This window comes from Oryzias latipes, chromosome 3 (genome assembly GCF_053564925.1).
Source record: "Oryzias latipes strain Hd-rR chromosome 3, Olatipes_Hd-rR_3.1".
NCBI lineage: Eukaryota > Metazoa > Chordata > Actinopteri > Beloniformes > Adrianichthyidae > Oryzias > Oryzias latipes.
The window spans coordinates 7,825,325-7,852,791 of NC_136239.1; the positions used below are offsets into that span (position 1 = coordinate 7,825,325).

Genomic DNA, 27,467 nt, shown 5'->3' on the forward strand with positions numbered 1-27,467 from the left:
AGGGAGGCAGGGTTGCCCCACACGAACAGTCTCACCCACAACTCAGAGGTGAATTTGTAATGAACTACTGCTGCTCTGCAGAAACTATGTTCTAGACAACATCACGTTTCTTTATTTTGGCTAAAACTGGAATAATCAACATTAAAAGACCGCTGGGAACACCTTGAAAATTGGCCATAAAGGATTAAATCAGAATTTAGTGTTGTTTCCTTTTGTTGTAGGTCCATCTGACCAGTTCAGTTCAGGGTGAGGGTGTAACTTGGCTCTACAGTGACTGTGGGTCCACTTCAGTCTTTGTTCTAAACAGACAATGGGGCTGTTATCTTGAGTCTGCAGAGCATCATTTTAAAGAGGTTGTCCCGGCTCCTGCTGCCCTCTCTCCTTCCTCCTGAAAAATACATTTGGAATTCAATTTTACACACCAGGAGTTTTCCAAGTGATAAGGAGGGTTAAGGGGAAAGAGGTGCTGTTTTTTCATCTGAAGCCCTGGTTGTGGAACTGGATGGTCTCCTTGTTGCTTTGAGGAGGTTTCCCTCAGCCCTGCCCACTTTACATCCTTCTAACCTCAGCCTGAGTGGAAATCTGCAAATTAGAATAGAGATGAAAACAGTTACATTTGGACTGAAAGCTCCAAACAAAGAAAAGGGGGAGGGGGAAGGTGAAGGCAAGCTTTCCAGGCAGTAACTATCAGAATCGGTGTTCTTTGGTAACATTTAATTTGCCTTTCAAATATTTACTTGATTGTTTTTAAATGGTGGCGCAGTGGTTAGCGCTCTTGCCTCACAGCAAGAAGGCCCCCGGTTCAAGTCCCGGCTGGGGGACATGAAAAACACAACATCGATGGGGGACCTTTCTGTGTGGAGTTTGCATGTTCTCCCCGTGCATGCGTAGGTTTTCTCCGGGATCTCCGGGTTCCTCCCACCGTCCAAAAACATGCTTCATAGGTTGATTGGCAACTCTAAATTGTCCATAGGTGTGAGTGTGATAGTGAATGGATGTGTGATTGAGGATATTCCACCCTGCGACAGACTGGCGACCAGTCCAGGGTATCCCTTGCCTACGCCCAAGTGGCCGGGATAGGCTCCGGCAACCCCGTGACCCCGAAAGGGAATAAACGGTTAAGAAGAAATGAATGAATGAATGTTTTTAAACTTACTTTTGCTCATATGATATTTAGGATAAAATTTAAACGAAGACAGTATTTAAATGACCCTTTTTTTACCCTAATCTCAGCATTAGATAAGCTGATTAACATTGATCGCGTAAACCATCAAAGAGTTACAGTAGGTCAAAGACCGTGTTCTTTAAGTATTGCCCACAACATCTCTGGTGTTAAAGGGTTAAACCTTCAAGGAATTTGTTTTTTTTAGGAACGCAACCTGGATATCCAAAGGCAGAGTTCACAACTTTACTGAAATCTTTACAAATGTCAGTAGTTGAATGATAAGTGCCAAATCCAACAATAATTTATAATTCGTTACCTCCAAGAGCCCCATGTTGCCTTTCCTGACATTACCGTTACTTTTTGGAGCTTTCCAAGGTTTACTGGTTGGTAAAAGAAAACTGATGCTCAGCCAGGCTACGGCCACATAGATAAGAGGCAATCAACGTTTTTCTCTTCAGTTTCTAATTTGTGCTTTTATTACAGTAGATAATAGAAAGGAAAGAAAAAACAGAACAAACCTATTTTGTTGTACAAAGTAAATGGACCATATAATTAGGATTTTTCTTTGGAGTCTGCAGTATATCAGAAGAACATATTTAAGAGGTCAAAGCAATCAGGAATCAGGATTTTTGTTTTTGAGGAGAATGCAAGATGTCCAAAAAAAGTGACAGATGGGTTAAAAAAAGTGCAACTGAACAGTCCAGTCCGACTTTGGCAGGATAGTATTACCCTCAAACTACCTGTACCCAGCTTTATGAACGGATGCTTTGCTGCTACGTCTATGGATGATGATATAATAACATCAGTCTAAAAATACAGTTTTACACACACGTACATCTTTTTAAAGTTTTCCGAAAGTGATTGAATAGTTTTGATTAAAAAGGCATAAGAGACACAAAAATAATGGCAAAAAAAATGTAGATTTTGATTTAAAACAAAGGATAATTAGAGATTTAATTAATAATTTCCAGAACAAAAGAATTACTGCAGTGTTGTGCAGCTCTCAGCCGATAGAAACATAGGTGTTTCCGGCCATTGAAGCCATTCTCAAATAGATTTCTACCTAAAGATTTTTTTTCTCTACAGTAGTCTGTCGCAGAGGTTAGTCTGGGACACAGAATGTAAAAAGTGGAGTCAGGCTTCAGTGTCGGATCAGAACGTCTTTAAGAAATGGGTTTATCAGCTTATGAGACACACACAGCCCTCCAACATTACCATGAGGTTTTCTCCCTAATCCACAAATATCCCTTCCCATGACAACCTCCTTGCAGGTTTCACTAACATGCATAATCAATACGGCCTCTCTGCCATTATTGATCCAGGAATGGTTTATGCACAGCTGCTGAGACCAAACTCTGGCTTTCTGCTTGGAATCAAGAAAAGGACACCTGATCACCCACAGCTGGCTCTCCACCAGTTTCAGCATGCGGCAAACACACACGCTCATTAAGAAAAGTTGCTCACATCAAAGGGCAAAGAAGAACATGAGCTCATGTTGAAACATGAATTAAGTGAGGTCAATTACTTTGTTTCAATACTTAATAATAATAAGGATTCATCTATATTTGAAATTTAGTTCTTGCTTCAGTCAGGTAATCCAATTTATCAAGCTAAGCTGTCTTTGGTTCATAGCTTGATTTATTTTAAACCACTTTTTTGCTCAAAAAGATATTTGTCTATTAAAAATTGTTTTACAAAAAAATATTAATGTAATACCATTGACTGTACATGAGAACTGGACCGAGTGAGTGTGATGTCAACAGAAGCCGTCCTGTTGGAGCCGGACCTCATCAGTATGCAGGGATTTGGCTTCCTGGGACCAGCGGGTCATTCGGCCAAGTTTTTAAATGTAGTCAATGTGTAATTCTAAAATAAATGTAGGTTTCTTTTTCGTTTCTTATCTAAAAACGTTCACACTGTCAAATTACCTTAACTGATGTTGGGCCACTGGAAAACTAAAGTGATTTCCATGAATTCTTCATGTTTTACCAGCCTGTCTGCTCCGTGCAGTCTGCACTTCCACTAGAAAATGCTAGCTGTGATTTCTTTCTTATGGCTTCAGGTTTTGAGCTCTCGCCTGGTAGTAAATGTTCTTCTGAGCTTCTGAAGGCAGCTTAGCCCATAATGGAAGCACAATGTGATTCACTTACTCTAAGCTTCATATTTCCCACTTGTTAAGTAAATATTCTCATCAATCAGAAGCACTCAGCGTAACCAAACAACATTACAACATGATGCTGCCAAAGCATAATAAATAGCTACATAAACCAATGAAAACAGAAACGAACATCTAGATATATGCTGAGATGATGCCTGATGTTCTGATGGAACATTAAACAGTTGGAATTAATTCGTCATTAGCTGTGGTTACATGGGCAAAAGTAATCGGAATAACTGGCAGATCAGAATAAAACTACGCTGTTCAGAATACTCTGCCCCACGTGGATTTGTGTTACCAGTCGTGTCCAGACAAAATAAAGGCTGATGTTATTCCCACATATTAATGTGCAGTCAAGATGCAGATTAATGACCGCATGGATTTTAAGTAAATCCAAAGCTAAATATTGTTAGCATGTATTTGTCTAATCCTAACCCTTCTTCTTTCATGTCCGTACCGCCAAGAATAAAGCACTGGCCGCACAGATATAAAAAATTATGATCGAACAGGCACTTAATAATAATCATAACAATAGTAAAAGAACATATAGAAGTTTATATCGCTCTAGGCTCTAGGTTTGTTTACAACGGAGCTCACTATTTCTTCTTCTGCAGCCTTTTCCAGTATTTTAGACAGTTTTGCGCGTGTCCAAATTCTTTGTTTCGATCTAAGGGTGGCGTATGTAAATGTTTGTTAAAATCGGATAAAGTTTTCTGGACCCATGTACACAGTTCAATTCTAATACAATTTTTGATCTGATCAAAGATATTTTGCACATGTAACCACATCTAATTGTACATCATTGACACAGGACAATGATTAGGTCATATTTACTTTTTAGTGCAGAAAATTCTATATCAGCACTTAAAGCCTTAACCACATTCCCCCCTCATGAGTGCGTTTTTTTTTCTGAGCCCGTGGAGGGTCGTAGCATCTTAAGGGGTGTGTCTTGCGGTTCCCTTGAGCCTCATACAGCCACCTAAAGGAACATCATGAAAACAGAACGTACCATTGTCTTGTGTGTGTTAACTGTATTCTAAAGTGTTTGTAAGGTTAATGTGACATGCACTAATGAGGTATGGATAATGTTTACTCTCCACTCTAGTTGGCAGAGCATTTTTCATCCAGGCTATAAGCAGCAGGTAGGTTGTAAAAATCCAGATCCCAGCCCTTGAGGCGTGGAGTCCGACGTTCCTTCTCTACAGGCTCATCAAGCGGGCTACAGCCTTGATATGAGGCCTGCAAAATAAATCGAATATCGCAAAAGACGGCGAAAATTGCAATAAATGGTTACCTTAAATGTGCTAAAACAATCTTAGGACAGCTTGAAGTATTAAATTAATCAAATAAATCCATTTCAACATATCACGATTTGGATGGACGCCTTCACGTTGTTGACCAATTGGATGCAGCCCTTGTATGTTAGATGCTGGCCTCTTATGTAGATGAGGGTCATTTGGAGTATAATTTTTAAACTGTTGCAGTGAAATGTAAGTTATGTCTTTGGTTGTTTTGCTATTTGTTCATATACCGCAAATCATACCGTCATTGCAATATTGATCACTAATATCGCATATCGCGAGTTTTCTTCATATCGTGCAGCCCTACATGATATTGTTTGCGGGTCACCAGCGTGCCCTTACAGATTTTCCCATTTTTCCCCCGCAGCCAGCCCGTTTTCATCCATAAGGGCAGTCGTTGGTACCTTTTTTTTATTTTCACATCATCTATTCCATTTGGCCTTCCAGATATTTCTTTTGCAGACAGGAAAGTCACTAAGCTCATCTGAAATAAATTCATTTAATTATACATTTTGTACACTGTATCAAACACTGTCGATTTCATGGATTTGCTATTATTTAATCTGTCTGTAACAACTTAATCGTCTGTGAAAATAAGCTCTGAGGAAAGATTTTCATCTAAAGACGCCATCATCCTTTCAAGTATCCAGTACTTGGTGCTTGTTGCAGCTTTATTGGATTTCTTTTCTTCCCCGATCTCTTGGGTCAACCTAATGGGTTTGACCTCGCACCAGGCTGCTGAGCCATTATCAGATTCTGCAATGGTTTGGTGGTTCCCGTCATTTCTGACAGACACGGCAGCTGGCTGACCCAACATGCGGCTCAAGGGCGCTACAGTAATGTAATCTCAAGTGGAAAGGGAGGGCTGTAACTGATTTGGACTGGGGAAACTGGAAAAACAAACACCAGTATGTAATATTTCCCAGAACATCGATATCGTAAAACACTTGAAAACGACTAAACTACTGACCTTCCAAACTGATCTTATAATTCAAGATGACTTTCCCTAATTTCCTAACAGTGATCACAGTCAATACAGAACAAATAAAGGTATAGATCAATACCCATCACAGCTCCTCTGATCAATTATTTATTCAGGAAGTGGGAGAAGCTTAGACTCTCTGTCTACTTTGCGTTCTTGACTCATTTTTTTCCTTTGGTCTGTCTGTACCCACACAGAGAGCAGCAGTTGGATGCAATGAGATGCAGTTAAACATTATACTGAATTAAAGAATATTGAGTTGTGCAGTTGATTTAAACACTTTATTTACAAATTTTAAATATCTTTTGTATATTAGTGTAGATTTTTTTAAGCCAAGCAAAAGTCTTTGAAAGCTTGACTGGATTTATTTCATATTGATTTGCTCTTCTTAAGGGTGACAGTCATCAAAGAGATTTAGAAATCAATGTTTAGAAGCACATACAAGCATGAGGTGCTGAGAAAGTCAGCCATGAGTTCCAATGTTTCATTTTTATAACGATACCATCGTCCATCGTGATGGCTGACTGACCTCACGATGGAGAGACACCATCGTGATGCCACGCCCCCCCCCACGCTGTGAGTCGACACCATAAGCCGCGTTTACATGTGCAAAATATCTTGATCGGATCAATGGTCGAATTAGAATTCAACCGTGTACATGGGTCCAGAAAACGTTTTCGGATTATAACAAACGTTCACATGGGTCACACTTTCAGTCAGAATAAATTCGCACATGCGCAGTAGTGTTTGAAAAACCGGAAGAGGAAATGAGTGCGCAGAGTGGCTACATACATAGATATCTGGCTGCTCGTGCTTTTATTAATGTTATGGTTACTGTATTATGAAGCGCCTGTTCGCTCATCATTTTAATTTTAATCCGTGTGGTCAGTGCTTTTTCTGATAAAGAACAGAGCCGGAAGAAGCCAGGGCTAGGAGTGGGCTAACACGGGCTAACAACATTTAGCCTTTGATGTACATAAAATCCATGTGGGAAATGCCGCATCTTGACTGCAAATATGTGGGAATAACACCAGCCTTTATTTTGTCGGGACACGACTGGAAACACAAATCCACGTGATTGTTTGAACAGTTTCTAAGGACTGAGCAACATTTCTGCTTTGAAAAGCTCACATACCGCCCCAAAGCCACTGTGTGAGGTGGGGGTCCAAGCTCTGCTAGGACACACACTTTTACCAGGAGACCCAGCTCTCCTGAGTTCGGTAGCTCGTTCACCTAGAGATGCGGGACGGATGGCAGTCCGAAGCCTCCCACACATAGCGCACACGTAACAAAGCATTCTCCCTTTCCCTCAAACACAAAGCTGTGAGTCCGTCTACTCTGCTCAGAGACACGGTTGCTCGGTCCACCGGTCCACTTGACTAATCAAGTACAGCAGCGGACTACTTCTTTTCTATTTTTTTTTTTTTTTTTTTAAAGTCACTTTGCCCAATTATACTGGATCATTGCGGATGGGTCATTATTTGGGAAATAAAATAAAGTAAAAAAGTAAAATAACGAATAAAAATTATATAATAACGAAAAATTAAAAAAAAAATTTTTTACCTTCTCCTGATTCACAACAACATGATTAGAGAAATGCTCAGAAATGCAATTTTAAGATAACTCTCCCCAAAGTAAAGATTCTTAACTGATCAAAAAACCCAAACGTAAGAGTGTCCGCCCTGAGACTGGGAGGTTGATGGTTCAAATCCACTGTCGAGTCAAACCAAAGACTCTTAAAAATGGGACCTCCATGCCTCTATGCTGGACAACCCCCAGCAGAGGGGGGGTCTCAGTATAATGATACAATCTAGTGATTTATCCATCCAATACTTTTTCTACAGTAATCTATTTCACAATCTCTTTTTTTATCCGACTTATATTGTTAATAAAAACAGACCGAGGCTGAGTATGTGGCTGACTGTTTTGTTTGACTCAGACAGCAATAAATAATGTGAAACATAAGGATCTGTTAAATTCTGCCATATAATGCTCCTCTGATATATAATTTGGTGTGAGGCATTCGCTAACCTTGGGTACTTCAAAATTGGCCAATTTTTATTCTTTTTGTCTCCTTCTTTCCAGTTGGCTCCCAGGAGTATGTTCTTCAGATGTGCTGCACTGATTGGCTGTTTTCAGTCTTTAATCTATGCTCCTTTATTTGCCTTGCTGCTTGGTTTTTAATGGTTTTTTGTCATGCTGCTTTTGTCTGCAGAGTGAAACCGAATCCAATCAAAGTACATGTGATGACGGCATGTTTGCTTTTCCGTGAAAGGGTAAAAGGATTACTCTGGGTTTTTAGTAGAAGATAATAACACCTTTATCTGTGTTTTTCTGTTCAAGGCTGTTTGAGTTGTCGGGTTTAGGAGCCTAATTTATTGCTTACCCAGTGAGATTTTCCTTCCAGCTGTTTCGGTTGTTGCCGGGCGATTGTTAACAGTTTAACACCACCAGCCTTTGCCTGCTCGCTGAACTGTAGCTCTGGCATAAGGGTGCAGGTGGGGGGTGGGGGTGCTGATGCAGGCTGATGGATGTAAAGAGAAAGTGAGGTTTTTTGCTAAAGAGACACCCTGTAGCTGCAGTGATAAGAGGGGCCCACGCAGTCTGGGACTGTGGAAGGGAAGCGGAGGAACTTTGATGCAGAGTAATGCAGCAGATGAAAGGCACATGAACAAACACACAGACATGTAAAAGCTGCACACGTGGAGACATCTGTAAAAATGTCTGCTACATACAGACTGTAGACTGAGCGTAGCAGCAACTGGGAATTTAGATTCTTTACATCAAACATGCAGCACTCTGGTTGGAACTTTCTGGGTCCTGAATATTTGAAGCTAACTATGGCATCATGCTTAATACAGTCATAATCTATTTATTCTTTTCCCATTTGTTATTACTTTGTTGAAGCACTCGCAGGTGCTGAAAAACAAAGAATTACTTTCATGTAAAAGCATGAAAAGAGATGAGCCAATAGATGTTAATGTTATGTCTGGGAGGATTCTGTCATTCAGGTCATTTCATGGCAGGATTCTGATCTTCAGAACAGCTGGACTTGAAAAAGTTCATCTAGAAAAAAAAGGTCTGCCACCCCTTAACAGGAAAAAATCCCTTTTTGCCTTTTTTTACTGATTAAAACCTAGTAGGAGCTGCAAGGTCTCATTTTACTCTTTATGAAAATTTGATGCTTTGCTTTTACATTGTTGCTTTTCTAATAACTATAAATTATATTTATTTTTTGGCTCGAATACAAACAGACATATAGCATTTTCTCAAAATGTGACTGTTTTTTTACTTTTGTTATTTTACTCATATGACTTCTGCTTAAAATAAAAGATTTCCTGTGCCAAACAGGATCATTCCAGTGCAACTAATTCATTCATATGACACAAAAGACCTAAATGGGATTTTCTCTTGTTATTCTCTATAAGTCTACTTCAGCCAGCCATCATCCTTTTTCTTACTCACTACTGCTCTTAACCTAAACTCAAAGATCCCTTCGTTGATTATTGATCCACTAGAAAAAGTATATAAAGAACAAAAGATATGTGCTTTAAACTAACCCTAACCCTAACCTTTTTTTTAACCAAAGTTTAGCCTAGTATTTGAAATCTGTGGATACTGAAGGAAGTATTGAGCAAGTAAGGACTCTTGAGGTCACCAGGGATATAAAAAGTTCATCCAACTTCTATGTGCAGCCATAAATATATACATTAATTAATTAACATTTTATCAATTCTAATGCTTTATCAATTAAAAAAAAATTACTAATATTTTATTTTTCTTCAGCCAGGGAGTCACTATGGAGGGGTATACATGTGGACCTGGAACCTCAGGTTGCAGACCCCTGATCCAGAGTTGCAGAAGAACATTAAATAGTGTCTTTTACAGAGTGCATAAAGATAATCATGAACAATAAAGTATCCTGCGTAAATCTCACATCTGGATGTGTGGTGAGTCATCAGTTATATTTCATAGTTTCAATAAAAAGGAGCGGGTCTGTGGGTGTTCCTTCAGTCAGGGTGCAGCCTGATGTCTCCAATTAGAGATGTTTGAATCTGAGAGCTTTACTATTGCTTTTATATAAACATAATTGGTATCATCCATTCTGTTCATCATCACTAAGACTAGTGATGTGACGCAGGTCTACCCAGAACGTGGCAGAGCTGCAGCGTTCCTGCAGACTGTTTCGCAGCATTCTCATGCCATCCTGTTGTTTTTTAATGACCAGGTTTGTTTTGCATCATTTCAATTTTTGTAAACTGCCAAAATGCAAAGAATCTGTTTGAGCATGTTGATTCAGACAACAACAAGCACTAGTGACAAAGCTGTCAGTCGTGTAAGGCCACACCTACCGGCAGTTGAGCTTTGGTTGTTTTTGAGTCGTGCTGCGGCTTAGATGTTCACACAACGATGGGTTGTACATTTGTGTGTGTAGGAAGAGGGAAGAAGGGGGTGTCAATGGAGAAAAAGTCATTCATCATAACATGCTCTGGAACCCTCCAGAGGTCAGCTTGCCTTTCAAGCATTCTCTAATGAAGAAGGCAGCTGAGCCAATCAAGAGAGTTGTTCCGCTGAAGCGACCAATCAAGCTGCTGTGGTTCATGTGCAGAATTGATGAGAGGAGTAGATCCTGTAGAAGGATTAGAATCAATAACCAGAGCTAAGAGACACACAGGTCTGTGGAAACACAATAAACCCCCCTCAACCTGATCTCACTGTTGGAAAAAGGCTGATGAAAATCCTCACCATAGAATCTGAAAAATAGTCCCATTAAAATACAGTGTGAAAAGCCATGTTTGTGCAGTGATGGAAATGGGACAAAGCATGAATACATGTGGAATGCGATATTTGACTAGAGTCATGCAAAATGTTCCTTTCTGAAAATACGCTAGTATGCTGGAAACTTCTTCCCCTACCAAATGACAAAATACAAAATACAGTATATACAGTACATACTGCAAAATGGGAAAATGTTGTTAAATTTTTAAGGTGGTCTTATAAAACACTGGAGCAATTATTTAATTTTCTTTCAATCAACAATTTGTTAATAATTTCAGAAATTTGGTGTATTGAAAAAGAACTATATTATAGATCCTTTTTCTGAATAATAAGTCAGCAGTGCTTAAAGCGGCCCCGTCCGTCACAATGTCCTGTCTTCTGTCAGCTGCCCTCCTCTGTCGTCCTGTCAGCTGTCACATCCTGATAAAATTCCTTGTAACAGTAGTGAACTTCTGACATGTGACTCAGTCCCACATGATTGTCAAAATAAGCCAATTCAGTGGAACTCAAAGAACGTGGCTTTGAAACAAACAGGGGCTTGCCTCAAATTTCCTTGATTGTGTCATTTTTTTAAAACACCAATGCATTGACTCCTAGTCCACTAAAGGGCCTCTAAACTTTAGTCACATGCACCCGTATGTTTTTTTTTGTTGTCTGGGCCCATGGAGAGTGCATGTGGTAAGTGTATTGTGAAGCATTTGTAAAGATGATGGAAGTTACACGCACTTCCTCATGTCCAATTTCCTCATTTGGAACAGTCAGACTGCAGGTAAGCAGCACTCTTCTGTCTCTTGATCACTTGAACAGCACTAACGGGGTCCTTGCCCAACAGGTGCGCAGGGTTCAGAGGTGTTGTAAAAACGAAAACTCCATATGGCGTGCCTAGGTCTCACCTGTTGTACCCTTGGGTTTTGTGTATGTTTACTACAATCTGTCACCCGCAGCGTGCCCGTAGAAAAATGTGCATGAACATTTCACTCTATGGGTTCACTGAGCGGCCTATGAGCTTGATATTTGCACGGGCAACCTGCGTGCCCCATACAGGTTTGCCCATTTTTGCCCACGTAAGGACAGTTGTGGATAAGGCTTTATTTACCGTCCAAATAAGCATCATGAGATATATTATTAAAAGCTATGGCAGTCGTGGAAAAAATAAAACCCAGACAAAACTTCTTGTCAGTCCTTATCCATGTTGGTAAACAAATCTTACTAAAAAAGCTCAAGAGTATTTCTATTTTCTTTTTTTTTTAACCATAGTTTAGCTACAGCAATTTATTGTTGGAGCACAAAATGTGCCGCTCATCTAATTTTTTGCATAATCTCAACCCTCCCCCCTCAAGAAAAGCTCTTCACCACATATTGGCCCTGCAGGAATTTGCAGAAATCACCAATGAAGAGCTCCGGTTGGAGTCATTATAGGTGCTTTGCTTTGCAAGCATCCATGAGCTTCCCTGATGAAGTTAGTCCACATCAGCTGCAAAAATTTGATTCATGAGTGGATGATGCTGTATGGTACAAAATCAAGGTGTGTGCTGTGGTCAACTGGAGGATTTCACACCACAGCAGCGATTGTGTTTATATTTGGCTCTTCATGTGCATATCTTTACTGTATGGGCAGTTCTTCCTCCTGCCTGCCCATCCATCATTTCATTATTGCTGTCCCAGTGGAATTTGTCCTCCTCACCTTCCTCCCTTCATGGATTCTTCTGCCTCCACTCCCATGCTTCCATTCTTGTTCCAATTTCCCCTTTTTCTGCTTATTCCTTATTCCTTTATCCAACTGCTTCTGCTTTGTCTCTCTTGAGCTGGAGGCCATCCTGGTTCTGCATTGTCTCCCCCCTCACCATATTGTGCAAGTTTTCCCAGGTTTTAAGAACTTAATGCTTTTGAGATGCATGAGTGCTTCAGGTGGTATTTATTTGTACTGAGGACAAATCATTGGTAAGAGGAGTTGAACTGATTTAGAAGTTAATTTTGCTTTTAAACATGCATTTGTCTGGATTCCATCAGAGATTTTTATTTGTTTCAGACACTGTTTTATTCCTGCAGGCCTGCAATAATGAAGTGTGAAGCTTTAAACTGAAAACTGAAAATATTCAGAAAGATTCTGCAGATTTCTTCTGAAAGTACAACCAAAAAAAGAAAAAAAACCCCAAAAAACCAACAACATACCGGTAGCTGTTATACAAAGATTCCTTCCCTTTTAGTACATAAACCTTTCATAACTTACTTGAGAAAATCTGTTCTCGTTGTAACCATTGATTGCATATGAGAACTGACCCCCCCCAGCATTCCAAACAGGAAGTACCTGCTGGCTTCAAGAAGTCAGAATTCCATAGACTTCTTTAGAAAACTAAACAGCTATTATTCAGTCATTCCATTGGTCAGAATAACTATTATTTGATCTGATACCTTTTTCACAAGTTCTTGATCATTGTAATTCTTTTTGTCATTTTTCTGCAATATGTACTCTTCCATTTGGAGCCAGTCAACACTGATTGGTTCGCGTAGGTCTGCGTCATGTTTCTAGGGCAACTACTGTCACCAATCATGAGTAGGTTTGTTGGAAGTCTACATCCCTCTCACTGAAAGCGGCTCGGGAGAATCTGTCAATCACACGTTTGAGGTGGGGGCCACATGCTTTTACTTAGAGAATGTGATTAGTAAATTTACTACAGAAATTACAGAAAAAATATAATGAAAAAAAATTAGGATTATCAAGAGCATGTTAATAAAAGGTATTAGATCAAGAATGGTAATTCTGACCAATAGAATGACTGAGTAACAACTGTTTACCTCTCCACAGAAGTCTATGGGCTTTTGGTTTCTTGGAACTAACAGGTACTTCCTGTTTGGAAAAACAGGGGGGGAGGTTAGTATGTCCAGTTTGTATTACTGTCAATGGTTGGCCCTCACGTAAGCCGTTTTCTATGACGTCAGACTCGCTCCGTCCAGTTCTCATTTACAGTCAACTATTTTTACAGTGACTGTAAAATTGATCAATGCCAAACTCTGCAGCTGCCACCACTCTGAATATCGACTGACTGTAGGGAGATAGAAGATGAGACTGATAAATTATTAATACCTGGAGCCTAGAGTTCGTGTTGGGCTCTATAATGTGGTGACATGAGGTATTGACCCTGGGCTTTTACCACCGCATCATTGATTGGAGATCCTTACTAGGGTCTAATTTTATGGTGGACACCGTTGAGCATTTATGGCTGAGGTCTTTTCAAGTCCAGTTCTTATTTACCTATGGAGCAGTTGTTGCCCCCACACCCCCTGACATATGCCACATTGGGGGTTGTCTGTGAGTTTGCAGGAGAGTCAATGAATGGAGGAGCTTTAGGACTCCAGCCAACAATGAGCTCCACATCCTGGAAATGTCAACCTCTTATGAATAATAAAACAAGCATTGTAAAAAAACATCAGCCCCTCAGCCAGTCCTCCTGGACGTCCACACAGAGTGCCACTGTGTTATTTGATCTTTGTATGTGTGCCTGTTGTTAGACAGAGTGGCTGCTGGTGTAGTGCTGGCCAGTATGCTGGAAATGAAATGCTGAGGCTTGAGCTTGCTGACTTTTTTTTCTCTTTTTTGTTAATGATTCTATAATGCTGATAACTGCAGGTGCATGAGGGGAAAAGTCTGCTCTCCAACCTGATGTTAGTGTTAGACATTTTTTTCTCTACAAAAAAACCCAACCAATAAATTAAACATTGACTTTCTGTGGTTGACCTGACCTTTTAGAGCAAAAATTAAGCAGGGCAGAAGAATAATGGTGGGAGCATACAAAGGAGGAGAGGTCCCCCTCTTTGTCCTCATTTTGCTTTCTTTAGAGCTTTGATTTAATCTGGGGCTAAAGTGTCAGAGCCTGAATGTCAGGGTACCTGGGAGAGTGCCAACTGCACTGAATTTAACATAAATCGAGAAAATAGAAAGAAAGTATTGAATGCAGTAGTTGCACTTCTCTTGCGTAATACACAATACACAGCTCCATCACAAGCTCTTGCTGTGAATTTAGTCTACTTTTAGATGTTGATAGAGAGAATACCTTTAATATCATAAAACATCACAAATGCTAAGGCTTTATTTATCTTTAAAATGAATGTGAATTTGCTAATAACTTCCAATTCAATGAAAAAACGCTTGAATACCTTCTATCAAGTTGCTGGTGTAAATCAGTTGTGGGCAGCTTAGGAGAATTTTCAGGTCAAAGCTAAAGTTGGAACATTGCAACAGCAACTAAAGATCACTAACGTGTTTTTCCAAGGTCTTTGTATGTGCATCAAACTGTTTACTGAGCTTTTTCAGTATGTCAGTTGGGGCAGATTAAATCCTTAGTCACAACTGTGTTTGGGGGTGGATACGGGATACAATATAAAAAAAATAGCAAACCTGTGTGGGAGAAGCATGTGGCTCGCATCAAATATCAAGCTTGTAGACCACTTGTTGAGCCTGTAGAGCAAAAATGTTCATGCACATTTTTGCTACGGGCATGCTGTAAATGACAGGTTGCAGCTAACGCTTATACAACACGTATGTGTCGAATGTTCTTAGAGGCGGCTGTGTCTTGCAGTTCCCTCAAGGCTTGAAATGGTGAATCCTTATTTTGACCCCCCCCCCCCCCCCCCCCCCAAGGAGCCCGTTAGGCACTTGTTACGTGATAGGTGCACGCTCCATGCATGCAGCCTGAATGATAGATTTTAGTAAATAAGACAGTCAGAGCTTAGTTTGTAGGATCGTCCTATACGGGCACTTACGTGCATGCAGCCCTAAAGCATGATCAGTGTGGAGTCAGTACTCGCACCTACAACCTACTCGCGCCTAACAACTAAAGTGTGACCTAAGGGAACAGTACGACAGAATTACCTGTACATCACAAGTATTTTTAATTTCCATTAGCCGTACAAATACACTTACCACACACACAACAATGGTACATTCCATTTTGATGATGTCCTTTAAGGTGGTGGTATGAGCCTTAAGGGAACTGCAAGACACACCTGTGCTCACCTTAAGATGCAGCCCCTCCTCTCTGCAAACCTCCCCTACCTGGAAAACCCAAAATTGCTGGGGTGCATCTGACAAAAGCTTAATTTTAAGTTTTGAATGTGTTGCAGGTGAACTGAAATGATTCACAAAAAATCAAAAAGTCAATCATAAAACAGAATTAAGCTGAAAGTCGTTCCTGTGTTTCCTGAATAGGAGCAGCCAATGACGTCATTAAGATGAAGTTAGTTAAAGTCCCATTATCTGTCACACACCTAGGTGTGTGAAAGTTGTTCTCCGCATTGGACCCATCCCCTGTGGGAGCGGTGACCTACAGACACAGACACTCGGGAAGCATTTGGTGGTTCGTAGCGTTGTTCATTGATGATGGTCAGCAACTCATTATTTGACCAAGAAGTGACCACCCTCATTGGTGTTTTCTGATTGAAAAAAGAAATGTTTACTAGGATTTCTTGAAGTTATATTTAAAATACACATTTTCTGGGTCTGCAAGTGGAGCCATCCTTTTCTATGTCTTCTACACCTGCTTAGTCCTGTGTGGGTTGGTGGAGCCTATACCTGAGGTACTCAGGGGCAAAGGCAGGTTACTCCCTGGACTGTTCAGGTAATTTAGAGTCACCAATCAACCTATGAAAGGTGTTTTTGGGCTGTGCGAGTAAGCCGTAGTGCTCAGAGAAAACCCACACATGCATGGGGAGAACATGCAAACTCCAAAAAAGGGAGGCAGCTGGGATTTGCGGCCTTGCTCTGACGCAAGTGCACTAACCAACACATCAGCCTAGGGACATAATCCGGTCCCGATTGGTCAGGAATTTAAATGAAAGTTCAGTTCAGACTATGAAAGGTCCTAACAGTGTAGGGAATTATGCTAAATACTCCTGAGCCTGCTTGTTAATACCGTGAATACAGTGGTATCTGACATAACAAACACAGGTTATTCGGGCAGCATGTTTGATATGTAAAAAAAATGTCCTAAAAATATTACAGCAAAAAAACAAAGAAAAAAAAACAAATCAAGGGAATTAAGAAAAATAGAAAGAGCAGTTAAAGAGGGAAAACACAGTAAAACAATCACCAAATAAAAAGGGGACTTACATTCTTTGTCTTTTTAGCTAACAGCTTGGTACTTTTCTGTCACCAACAAAAGAGCGGGAGTGTGTGGTCTTGTTTGGCGCATACTTTTAGCGCAACTCTCCGTTGTTGTGGCTGTAGTTCCTTTAGCTCCAGTGACGTTTTTACTGTTGCTAACAAGTTGAGGCTGTTCTGTATTGTGTGCCTGAGGAAAAACAAACCTGTCTAGCTTTGCAAATGCAGAGTGCTGTCTGTTTGTTTGTTGCTGCATAAAACAAACAGACAGCCTAACCAAGAGTCGTGTCAGACCAGCGGTGATAGGTAGCAGTCTTCATCTGAGCAATACGAGACACAAACGGCTGGTTTTGGAGCCTTTTTTATTTACTAAATTTTCCATTTTTTTGCACACTCTTACAGTTTGTGTGATGAATTTAAAGAACATAGCCACTGCTGGTGCCTGAAGGAGTACCTATTAATGGAAGAATGTTTTGTTAGGAAGCATCAGTTACATTTTTGTCAAATCAAAAATAGAACTACTTCAGATGCAGCATGTAGCAACACTTATAAACCATATCCTGCACAAAGATGCTAAAAATAAGTGGTCAAGTGAACAACCATAAAAGCATCAGATGCAAACGTCTCTGCATCTCTAAAACTAAACCTCGTTGTTTTTCACACAAAATCTCTACGGCAGGATAAATTTGTGCACAAAGGGACGTGTCTTTTTCCGCTGAGCATAGTTTATGAATGAGAAAACCCAGAACTTGGAGCTAAATAACGAGAATATTTGATAAACTACAGGTTTTCTTGCAGAAGAAAAAAACTGATAAATGGATCAGTTGCATCTGCTCGTTACAGAAAAACGATATAGGAAAAAAGAAAAAACAAGCGGATACGGAGAGTTATATTTATCCTCTCACATGTGTTTCACATATGTTTGGCCATTTTTAGTGATACAGCCAGCAGCCTTTCTGTACAGCTTGAAGATGAAGATTTTAAGCTCAGCTTCACTTCACGTTTTTGCCTTAAATGTGTCTTTAGCCGTCCTGTGACGGCCCTGGCAGGTTAATTGCTGCTGCTCCTCTCTAACGCATGTCATCCGCAGCCGAGCTTTTTGCAATAAAGATCCGTGTCCAGTCTTTTGTTGTTCTCCTCCTCTGCTCTCCACAACTAACTGCATTTCTTGTTTTTTTACTTTGTACCCTTGAGCTAACTGGGGTTTTGTGCACAAGCTAAGTGGGTGACTGCATCTAGAAGGTCTCGAAGCAGGTGGTACACCCTACAGGTATGGAGCTGCGGGTTTTCAGTAATTTGGAAGGCAGATTCGATTTGCACACATCATGTGTGCATCATTATTTCTGCATTTGGCCTGGTAGGTGCTGCAGGTGACACACACAGACACACAGCATTTGTGACCTTACTGCCCCTGTTGAAGAAAATTAAAGCTAGTTTATTAAACTTGCATGGGTTTTTGCCATCCCAGAATTCCTTCAGATGCAGGGGGAATATTTTCTTTTACTCGGCTAATGAGCACTGCTGGGCTGAGAGGCTGCCGGGTTAGGGGTAGATCCTCCTTATCAAAAACACTACATTCTCAGTGTGATGTTTAAGCTTTTGTCTCATTGAGATTTGACAGTTCAGATCTTTGCTTTGCCTCAGCAGATGCAAGCATGTGTCTCTTCCTGAGCGTTGGCGACAAGTCAAAAGCAATGTGGAGGCTCACACACCAAACCATGGCTGACAAGTGACATTGAGAGGACATTTGTTGTTTCATGCACAGGTAGTCTTTATTTCAAACCTTTGTTTTACATTTGGGTTTAGAATTACCTTTAGGATAAGGGACGAAGAAATGCCTTAGGTCAGTGAGAAACACACCAAGTGTGTACACTGGACTGCAACATATGTATAGGAATTTAAAGAATGCGTCTCATGTAGTTCATAAATTCTTACATTTAAAACGGTAAACATTTTAAATGCGTAAATACGTAAAAGGGCTCCGTTCTCCATGTATTCTTTCACTATCAAGGCGTGCTTGAGATTGGTCACGACTCCCTCCAGTTGGATGAAGTTTGGGTGTGAGAACTGGCCCATGATGCTGGCCTCGCTCAGGAAGTAATGCCTCTGCTTCTCAGAGTCTCCTGGCTTCAGGGTCTTGATGGCGACTGTCACTTCCCCTCTGCCCTGTGTCATCACCACCCGAGACACTTCCCCAAACTCTCCCACGCCGATAACTTTTTGCTTGGCGATGGCATTTGGGTCGATCTCTGTAACAAACTTGTGTCCGGGATAGGCTCCAGCAGCCCCGTGACCCCGACAGGGACAAAACAGGTTTATAAGATGAATAAATGAAAAAACTAACAAAAAAAACCGAATAAAACGATAAACTGCCCATTTGGTGCTTGTTTGCCTAAAAAAGATAAAAAATAGCTTTAAAATCAACATTGCTCTTTCTAAGTGGAATCTATTTAAATCTTGTTTTATACTCAAATTTTATTCTAATTTGATCTGATCTGATCTGAAGTACATGTACAGCGGTCCTTCGTTATTTTGAGAATTCTTTTGGGTGTCATTTCACCTGCTTTTTTATTAATTTACTTGACAGCGCACTGTACTGCATCCTGATTGGCTGTTGTCAATCATTCTTCTCCATCCAGTACAGAGAACATTTACAAAAACCCATAGGTGCACAATTCTTCTTTCTTAAGCAGATTCTTGTTTTCATTCTATAAAACTGGATATATCTTTCTATGAAGGTTCAAACTTTGAGAGTTTAAACGAGAGAGAAAAGTGTGAAAATGTTCATGTCTGTCTGACATAAATAGGTAACGTGTGTAATGACTGGTTCCAGCCTTAAAACATCTATGAGTCTACTTCTTGGAAGTCTTTACACTTTGCAGCCTCAAACCCCCTTTCCAAGGAAGGACCCCCTCATTACCAGTGACAGGTGAGCTTCTTCCAAAGAGATCATACAAGCCGCGCTAGAGGCTGAGATGATGTGCGACGGAACATGGAAAGCATCTGCTCTGTTTCTTCCTGTATTGTGGGGTTTACGTTCTAAATAACCTGGGATAGACAAAATCTGCAAAGTACTCAGATTTAATACAGATGTTTTAAGGCTGTAAAACCCCTCACTACACACTTTATCCACTTTATTCAGTCAGACATAAACATTTTCACGTTTCTCTCTTCTTTAAACTCTCAGAGTTCAAACCTTTTTAGAAAAATGAATCCAGTATCAAAGAATGCAAACAACGTTCTTTTTGCAATCAAAGATTTATGCAAATGTGACAGCTGGACGGATTCTGTGAAGGTCAAACAGCACAGAGGAGATTGATTGACAAGGTTTACAGCCAATCAGATCACAGAACAAAGAAAAAAAATGATGCAAAATTGACTGACAACAATCTGCAAAACAGTGAGAAAACAAGCGAGGGAAATACTGTAAATGAGAACTGGATCAAGTGAGTGTGACCTCATCCATAGAAAATGACAATAGAAGTCTGTGGGATTTTGGCTTCTTGGAGCCAGCAGGTAATTCCTGTGTGGAACTTGAGGGAGGGGTCACTCAGCCCAATTCTCATATACAGTCAATGGTTGTGGCTCCCTTGTGTTTAACCTCTAAGGTTACATGTGCTGGAGTTTAAGATTGCTGTTATCCATGTTTCTGTTTGCATTCACCAACAGCTGCACTTGCAGTGAATCACATGCTTGTGACCTGAATGTGCCTGCGTTTCTGGTTCTGAAGAAGCATTATTTTATAGAAACACAGATTTAAGTTGTTAATAAAGGTCGCTGTAGATAAATAAAATATTTATGTAACTGTCTATGTGTGGTGGTACAGGGGAAGGGGGTCATCTAATGAAACATGTGAAACATGTTTATGATGCAGAACACATTAGTTTTTTCCTCCCACACATAAGTAGAGCATTAGTTACCAGGGGAAACCCTGAAAGCAGCACATGCTGTTTAATTCTGAGTGGGATCAGATCACAGCTTCGGCACCAACATCTGTGTGCAAACTGAACCTGGCCTGCAGCTCTGCAAATTCTCTCAGGTGTTCGGAGATCAGAAGCTCTTCTGCTGACAGAAGGAGAGTTGAGGAGGAAGCAGGGATGGAAGTGACGAAGCCCGCCAGACTGACTTTAGCTTGCTGTTAACATGTGCTTCACAGTGGTGAATGCACTTAAGGATCCATTGTAATCTGTAGCTACATGTTTGCTTGCACGCTCTCTGTGTTCACACATCATTTTTAACTCTGATGGGTCTAAACATTGAATTCCATCATTTGTTTACCATTGAGGTTTATTTGTAAAGCAAGGCACAGACTCTCCATTTTACTCCACAGTCCCAGCTGTGTGTGTATTTTCAATAAACACCAACTCATGCCTGTGAACTTAAATCATATCTATTTCATCTTATTTCTTGAAACTTGAAGTGCAGACAAAGATGGCAGATAGATTAAGGAATAAGTAAACTGGTTTCCTCCCACCGTCATTGATTGTGAAACACAGCAGGATGCTGATTGTCTGAACTTCATCACATGACTGATTTTCTAAAGGCCTGATGGGATCCACTTGCTCGTGACTTTAAAAGTAAGGTCATTAAGAAGGTAATTAATGTGATTCATTCTAAAGTCATTGTATTTCAATTAGAGCACAGTTCTCTGTAAATTCACACATTATGCATGTTCAAGTTATTAGTTTGTATGATTTTTTGATGGATAATTCTTTTTAGGGAACACTTTCAGTTTAGAATTTTCATATGTAAGAAGATTATTTAAATAATTTTCTTTATAAATTTAAAATGGTTAAATGGTTCTCTCACCTTGTCTATGAAGACTCTCATTCATCCAGGTTGATTCATCATAGTAGTAGGTTTAGTCATTAAAGTTAGAAGACATTTCACCTTTTATCTTTGTCAATTCATTGACAAAGCCTTTTGGATAGGAGCTGAAACGTCTTCTAACTTTAATAACCAAGTCCAGATGACAGCCCCTAAACCTACTACTATGATTCTCTCACCTTGTTTTTTCTCATGGCTGATTTAGTACATTTTGTTGCTTCTTTTGGAATTGGTTTATTTCAGGTTTTCAAAACAATGAATTCAACTAAAGAAGACAAATAGAATTATTATAGATTAAAAAAACACAGAAAACGCTCCTCTCACCCTTCCGCGGGTGGTTTCTCACCCAAGTTCGGGTCCATATATGTATATATATATGTGTATAGACTGATAACGTCCAGTTATCAGATACCCTGCAGGAATAATAAGATGGCCAAAGGAGGAGATACAGACCACAGATGTTAAGACACGAAAGCTCCATACCGTACATGGAGGGTTCCATCCCCAATCCAGTACCCTGAAACTTTATGGAGGACTAGTGAGCGTAGAAGCCACTATCCAGGATGGAACATCCAAGATCCACGAATACATCAAGCTCAAGGCCCCAAATGACAGTAATGATTTGTTGCTCTAAAAGGAGTCGGAGGAAGTGAATTTATAGTCTGCCCCTATTTTTCTTCTTAGCTTTTATTCTGAAGTAATAAATATGATTGTTTCTTCTTAGTTATGGATGTTGATTTAAATCTCATTTACAAACATTTATACATTTACATCTGACAAATAACCTAACAAAGAAAAAAAGTCATTTCATAAAAAATCCATACTTTACCTGAAGTACGTACGTGAAATTCCAGTTTTAACCATAAATTATTTACTTTCACAACTTATGAATAAAATTTTTTTTCCCTATTCAATTAGCGTTATTAATAACCACATGGATCTTTACTCTATAAATGATTAATGAATGTTAACGTAGACAGGTATGGTAGTGTTTGTTTGGTTTTTCCATTTTGATTTTAAATGCAAACGTTGGCTGTGAGCCTCTGTATCAGCACATCTGCTTCCTCTTAGTGCATCTCTGCATTTTGGTCTTTGCGTGACAACTCCAAAAAGCAGTCTAGATTAAGTTTAATGGCTGGAGGGGGCCTGAAAACGGTCTCTGAGGGCACTCAGATCCACCAGGACACTTCCACGTGTCCCCCAGATGCTTGGAGCTCCCCTGGACGATTCAGTGGAATTTGAGAAAGGTTCTTTTTTTCTATACCCATAGAGGAAAACTACAAAGGCTTTTTTTTCTGCTGCTGGCACAGCTGCATATCAGCCACAGACTCTGCAAGTCTGGAGAGACTCTTTACAGCCAGCACACCTCTGCAGGCCTCACTAGCTCAACACTCCCTCACTGGTTTTAAACCTGTCATTACCACCTTGCTGCTATTCAGCTCCTCCAGTTATATGTGATGCATGTTGTTCCTATAGAAAAATCTGAATGAATAAATGTGTAAATTGTCTGGGTGCATGCGTTGAGCATTTGCAGTTGCAATTCATTTATGCAATAAAATGTCAAATCAACACGGATTATGACTTCATGCTTTCACTTGTGTCTGTTAAACCCAAAGGTCCTTTTTTAAATTAATGTAAACCCTATTTATTTTTTTGTTTGTGTATTTTACTGTAGATGTTTCCCTGGATCATCAGCTACATGAAGACTGCCAGAAAAACTGACCGTTGATTGTTTTGTCTAAACTCGCTAAATAATTAAAATAAGAAACAACTAATTTTAGTGTAGTGATTCTTACAAGAATCCATGAAAAAATGGAAAGGTTTTAAGAAAAAAACGTGTTTTTATGCAAATGTGTTGAAAAAATAGTGACATCAAAAGTGTGTACAGTTTTCGTATGTCATAATCTGTTCATGTTAACATAGGTGTTGGCAGTATTTTAGACGTTTGACATTTTTGCATTTTTGGTCACACATTGTTATATGCACTTTCTCAGTTTAGTAATTGGAAAGTGTGCCCTATTTTTGCGTGTACATATTTTAAAACACTGAATAAAATTATAGCCTCCAAGCTGCACTTGTAGCACTTTGTCTCTTAAAGACCCGCTCCAATGAAAATGGCGTTTCTTTAACATGTTCTTGTGACATTTTTCCAAAGATGGAGGGCATTTATGAAGAAAATTAGGCTTAATGCTGTATTTCTGTGTATTTCTTTAAACAAATTGTTGTGAATCAGGAGTAAAAGAAAAAAATGCAGTTTCAAAAAAGATTGTAGCGTATTTGCTATATAGAAAATACGCTGGGCGGGCCACAGGCTGCCTGTGTAGGTACCAAAACTATTCGGCCTACAATAACCGTTTGGGGTCATTTCGACTGAGGATAACGTCACACTACGGTAGCCCCACTTGGACAAACTACGTAGCGTGATCTGCTCGGTCTCTACATATTTTCATTTCACTTTTACTTTTGGTAACCCAAAGTTTTTTACCTCATAAGTTGTGTCTGACATTATTCTTTGTGATGTTTATGGAAAGATTTTGCCACAACCCACTTTGTAAAAAGATCTGTGGCTGTTAGAATGAACCGGCTGCCCTCACAAGCGAACCGTGTCTCTGATCAGAGCAGCTGGACTCTCGTAGCTTCGTGTTCGCAGGTAGGAAGGGTGCTTTGTTATAGTGTGTGGTCCGGAGAAGTATTCGGACCGCAGTCTGTACGGCTACTCTGCGTGAGCGAGCTGCCAGACTCAGAAACCACAAGTAACACTTTTTCAATAGTTCAAAAGATGATCAGAGTAGTACTTAAATGTTAGACACACATTCATTTGAATGCTTTTTGTGTCTGCAGGGTCCAGTTTTTTTTCCTTTTTTTTTAGCTGTACTTCATCACAATCAGACCCCTTGTTTAAATGAATGTGATTTTATACCACTGGGTCTTCTTCACAGCAAGTAGCGATTAAGCTCAGCTTCTACAGTTTATGGCAGATGTATAAGAGAGGAGGTAGGGAGTGGAAATGTCTTGCAAAAAATGTCTACTAACTTTTTCTCCTTTTAGGCCTTCAGAGGAGCACTGGGTTTTGAGGTATTCATTTATTGCAGCTTAATAATATCAGCTGCGCTAAACTGCAACACTCAAAATGCTCCAAAAATGTACAGCTTTTGCAAAGGGAAAATTATCAAAAAACACTTCTCAAAAATAGGGTAAGTGAATAGTGAACAGTTTCTTAACTTGGAGTCTCTGAAACTGTATCCATTTTCTTTTAGAACTGATCTCTTCATTGACTTGTAAAATATCTTCATATTTTAGTCTGCTGTCAGGGGGTTGATGGCTCAGTGTCAAATCCAGGGCTGGCCAACCCTGGTTCTCAAGAGCCGCCATCATGCCTGTTTTCCAGCTCTCCCTGCCCAGCATGCTGCTGATTAGCTGACTCAAGTGGTTCCCCATCTTGACTGACTGACTGCACCTGATCCTGGTAGAGCTGGAACACAGGCAGGGTGGCGGCGTAGTGATATAGCCAGCGCAGTGATATAGAACATTTAAGCTATGTGACCGGAATTTATTTTTAAGGTGTACATTATCACTGTGGATTATCACTTTTTAATCGACTTTGTATCACTTACCATGACATTTAGTGTTTACAGTGTTCCCTTGCTAAATTCCAGTTCATCTTTGGTGGTCTTGCTGTTTTAGGATTTTTTTCAGTGCATTCTAAAAATAACCCACGATAGGCGATTTAAATTCAATGGTACAGATGGGATCTGAGGTCCTGTGGCGCAATTTCGGCGCCAGGCACAGCATGTCGATACTGCAGCAGCGAGAGTTCAGATATCTAAACATTGGCGAGATTGCCGCGTCGCATCAACCAATCAGGGACTGAGCATTGGGCACATGACGCGTTCAGTGACTCGATCAGCAGGGGGAGTATAAAGTGGATCAATCCAAGCGTTTTGATCCATTTACTTAACCTACCAGGGCCATGGGGTTGGTGGAACCCGTCCCAGTTTGTAATGGAATAAATGCAAAAAGTTAGGCAATTCTGAGGCTTCTCGTGAAAAACACTTTACATATGAGGTTTTTTTTAATACAAACCGCTATTTTCTGCAAAGTTTTGGTAAAATTAAGGCCCGCTAAAAATCCTTTGAGTCCAAAGTTGAGTGGAAAGAGACTATTCTTTCCTGGGAGGCAAATTGAAAGAATCGTCTCCCGAGAAAGATTGGAAGCGCCCATCACTAGTCTACAGATGTTCCAAGGCCTCACTACACACTTTAGATGCTTTTCTCAGACAGACAGGAACATTTTCCCACTCTTCTTTCTTGCTTAAAATCTCGAACTTAAAATTTTCATATGAAAATGAGTCAAATTTTACAAAGATCTAAGATTTCGATTTGGAGAGCTGCATGTATCTGAATACTAGATACAGCATGAAGGAAATTGATTGACAAAGTCTCCAGCCAATCAGCATAGTGAGGTTGTTACAGGCTCTGCGGCAATTACCATGACAACACGTCAACACCAAATACCAAATAGTCTGCCTCTTGTGAAAATAACAAGATTAAAGTACTCTCACTGTTCCAAAAGCCTTAAACCGCCAAACTTTGAAATCTCAATGGCCTCATTAATATTTGATTTTTTTTGATTACTTCTGAATTGTAGGTGCTGGTAGTTCTGTGATATGGTTTGCTGTTAGGGTTATTCCACCGGATTCTATTTTATTTATGGATCTCTTTCTCCTTGGTTTTTAATCCTCTTTTTGTAAATTAAGTCTTCTAAAAATCTTCACACTTGTGAGTTTTTTTTACTTTTTAAACATTTATTTTAATATCAATCAATATGGGAAAACACAGAAAAACGGCGTTTCCAGCTCTCTGACCTCTTTTAAATCAAAGATGGTGATTGCAACACTAAAATCCAAGGGAAAAGGCTTAGAATTTTCCGGGGGACATTCCAACTGACCCACAGACTGGTACCAGTCTGCGGCCTGGGGGTTGGGGACCACTGCTTTCTATACATTACATATGCAAAAAGACTTGAAAGGTATACAAGCCATTACATTTTCTATACAATTTACATTACTACCATGCAATGTCATGAAATGAGTTGTTGTGACTGCAAGAGTCATTGATAATCAGTGATGCATTGCAGTGTTAGCTGCGTTGAATTTTTTTTTTTTTTTTTTTTTTTACCATTCCTTCATGATTTGTTTGTTGGAAACACCTGAACATTAGACAATTTCACCTATTAATCAAGTATACGGTGAGTTATTCATTGCAACATTGCAGCTGTATTCACACAGGCATACTGCATATGTGACCATTAAGCACATAAAAACAATCAGACACTACCAGACATTTTGGTGCAGCTGAGCCCAACAGCTGGTGTCTGTAATCCTGGGGGGTGTTGGAGTGGTATGCCTGTTAGGACTGCTGGCAGACTTGCTGGTAAACGATGGCACCGCAGCCACGGTGTAAATTACGAGACTGGTATTGGTGTCAGACAAACATTGGATTAGTGCTGTAATCTCACCCTCTTTGGCACAAAGCAGAAACTGGGATAAGGGACTCCCCTCAGCCTGTTCCCACACACCTGCTGGGATCAGCAGAAAAAAAGGCTTCCTTCAGACTTCTGGCCTGTCTTCCCAAAATGAGGCTGGTAATTAAGTGCACGACCACTAATGAATGTCAGTCATAGTCCCCTTGGGCACCAGGAGGTGGGCGATGAGTATTCAGTGTTGCATGATTTCTTCATGCATGTGAGATGGCAGCTTTGCCATTCATCCAGCCATTGAGATAAGAAGGTGTGAACTTTGTCATGTTTTTTTTGTGACTTTGCTGATCTGGTTTGAAACAGTTAAACAAGTCTTGTTTTTATTTCCACACAGAGACCACATTACGTGTACATCGGGTCATGCTTTATTAAATACTATTTTACCAAAGATGATATCTTTGAAAGGTTCCATTTTCCATGTTGGACCCTGGATAAGAGAGTGTTGAGGGGAAAACTATTGCTCTAAAGGAGGTGCACAACTAATTGAAAATGTGGTGATTGTTGCTCTTTTCTGTTGATCAGGGTGACATACTAGACAAATCGTGCATTTTTTGGTGCACCAAATTTGCAATCAATGTATCTTAGGATCCCCACTTTCAGAAAAGCATGTTTGTCATTTT

The 27,467-nt window shown here is 40.0% G+C and overlaps 1 protein-coding gene across 2 annotated transcripts in view; it reads left to right on the forward strand.

The window, feature by feature from the left end:
• The window catches only part of LOC110017121 (uncharacterized), a 55,857-nt gene that overhangs the window by 17,246 nt on the left and 11,144 nt on the right, over positions 1–27,467 (forward strand). Inside the window, exon 3 of one of the 2 annotated variants that reach the window (XR_013655080.1) lies at positions 9,393–9,542. The exons of the other annotated variant lie outside the window; for it this stretch is intronic. The gene's annotated coding sequence lies outside the window, so the exon portion shown is untranslated. Of the gene's footprint in view, positions 1–9,392; positions 9,543–27,467 lie in introns of those variants that run through there. 2 annotated transcript variants of the gene reach the window in all.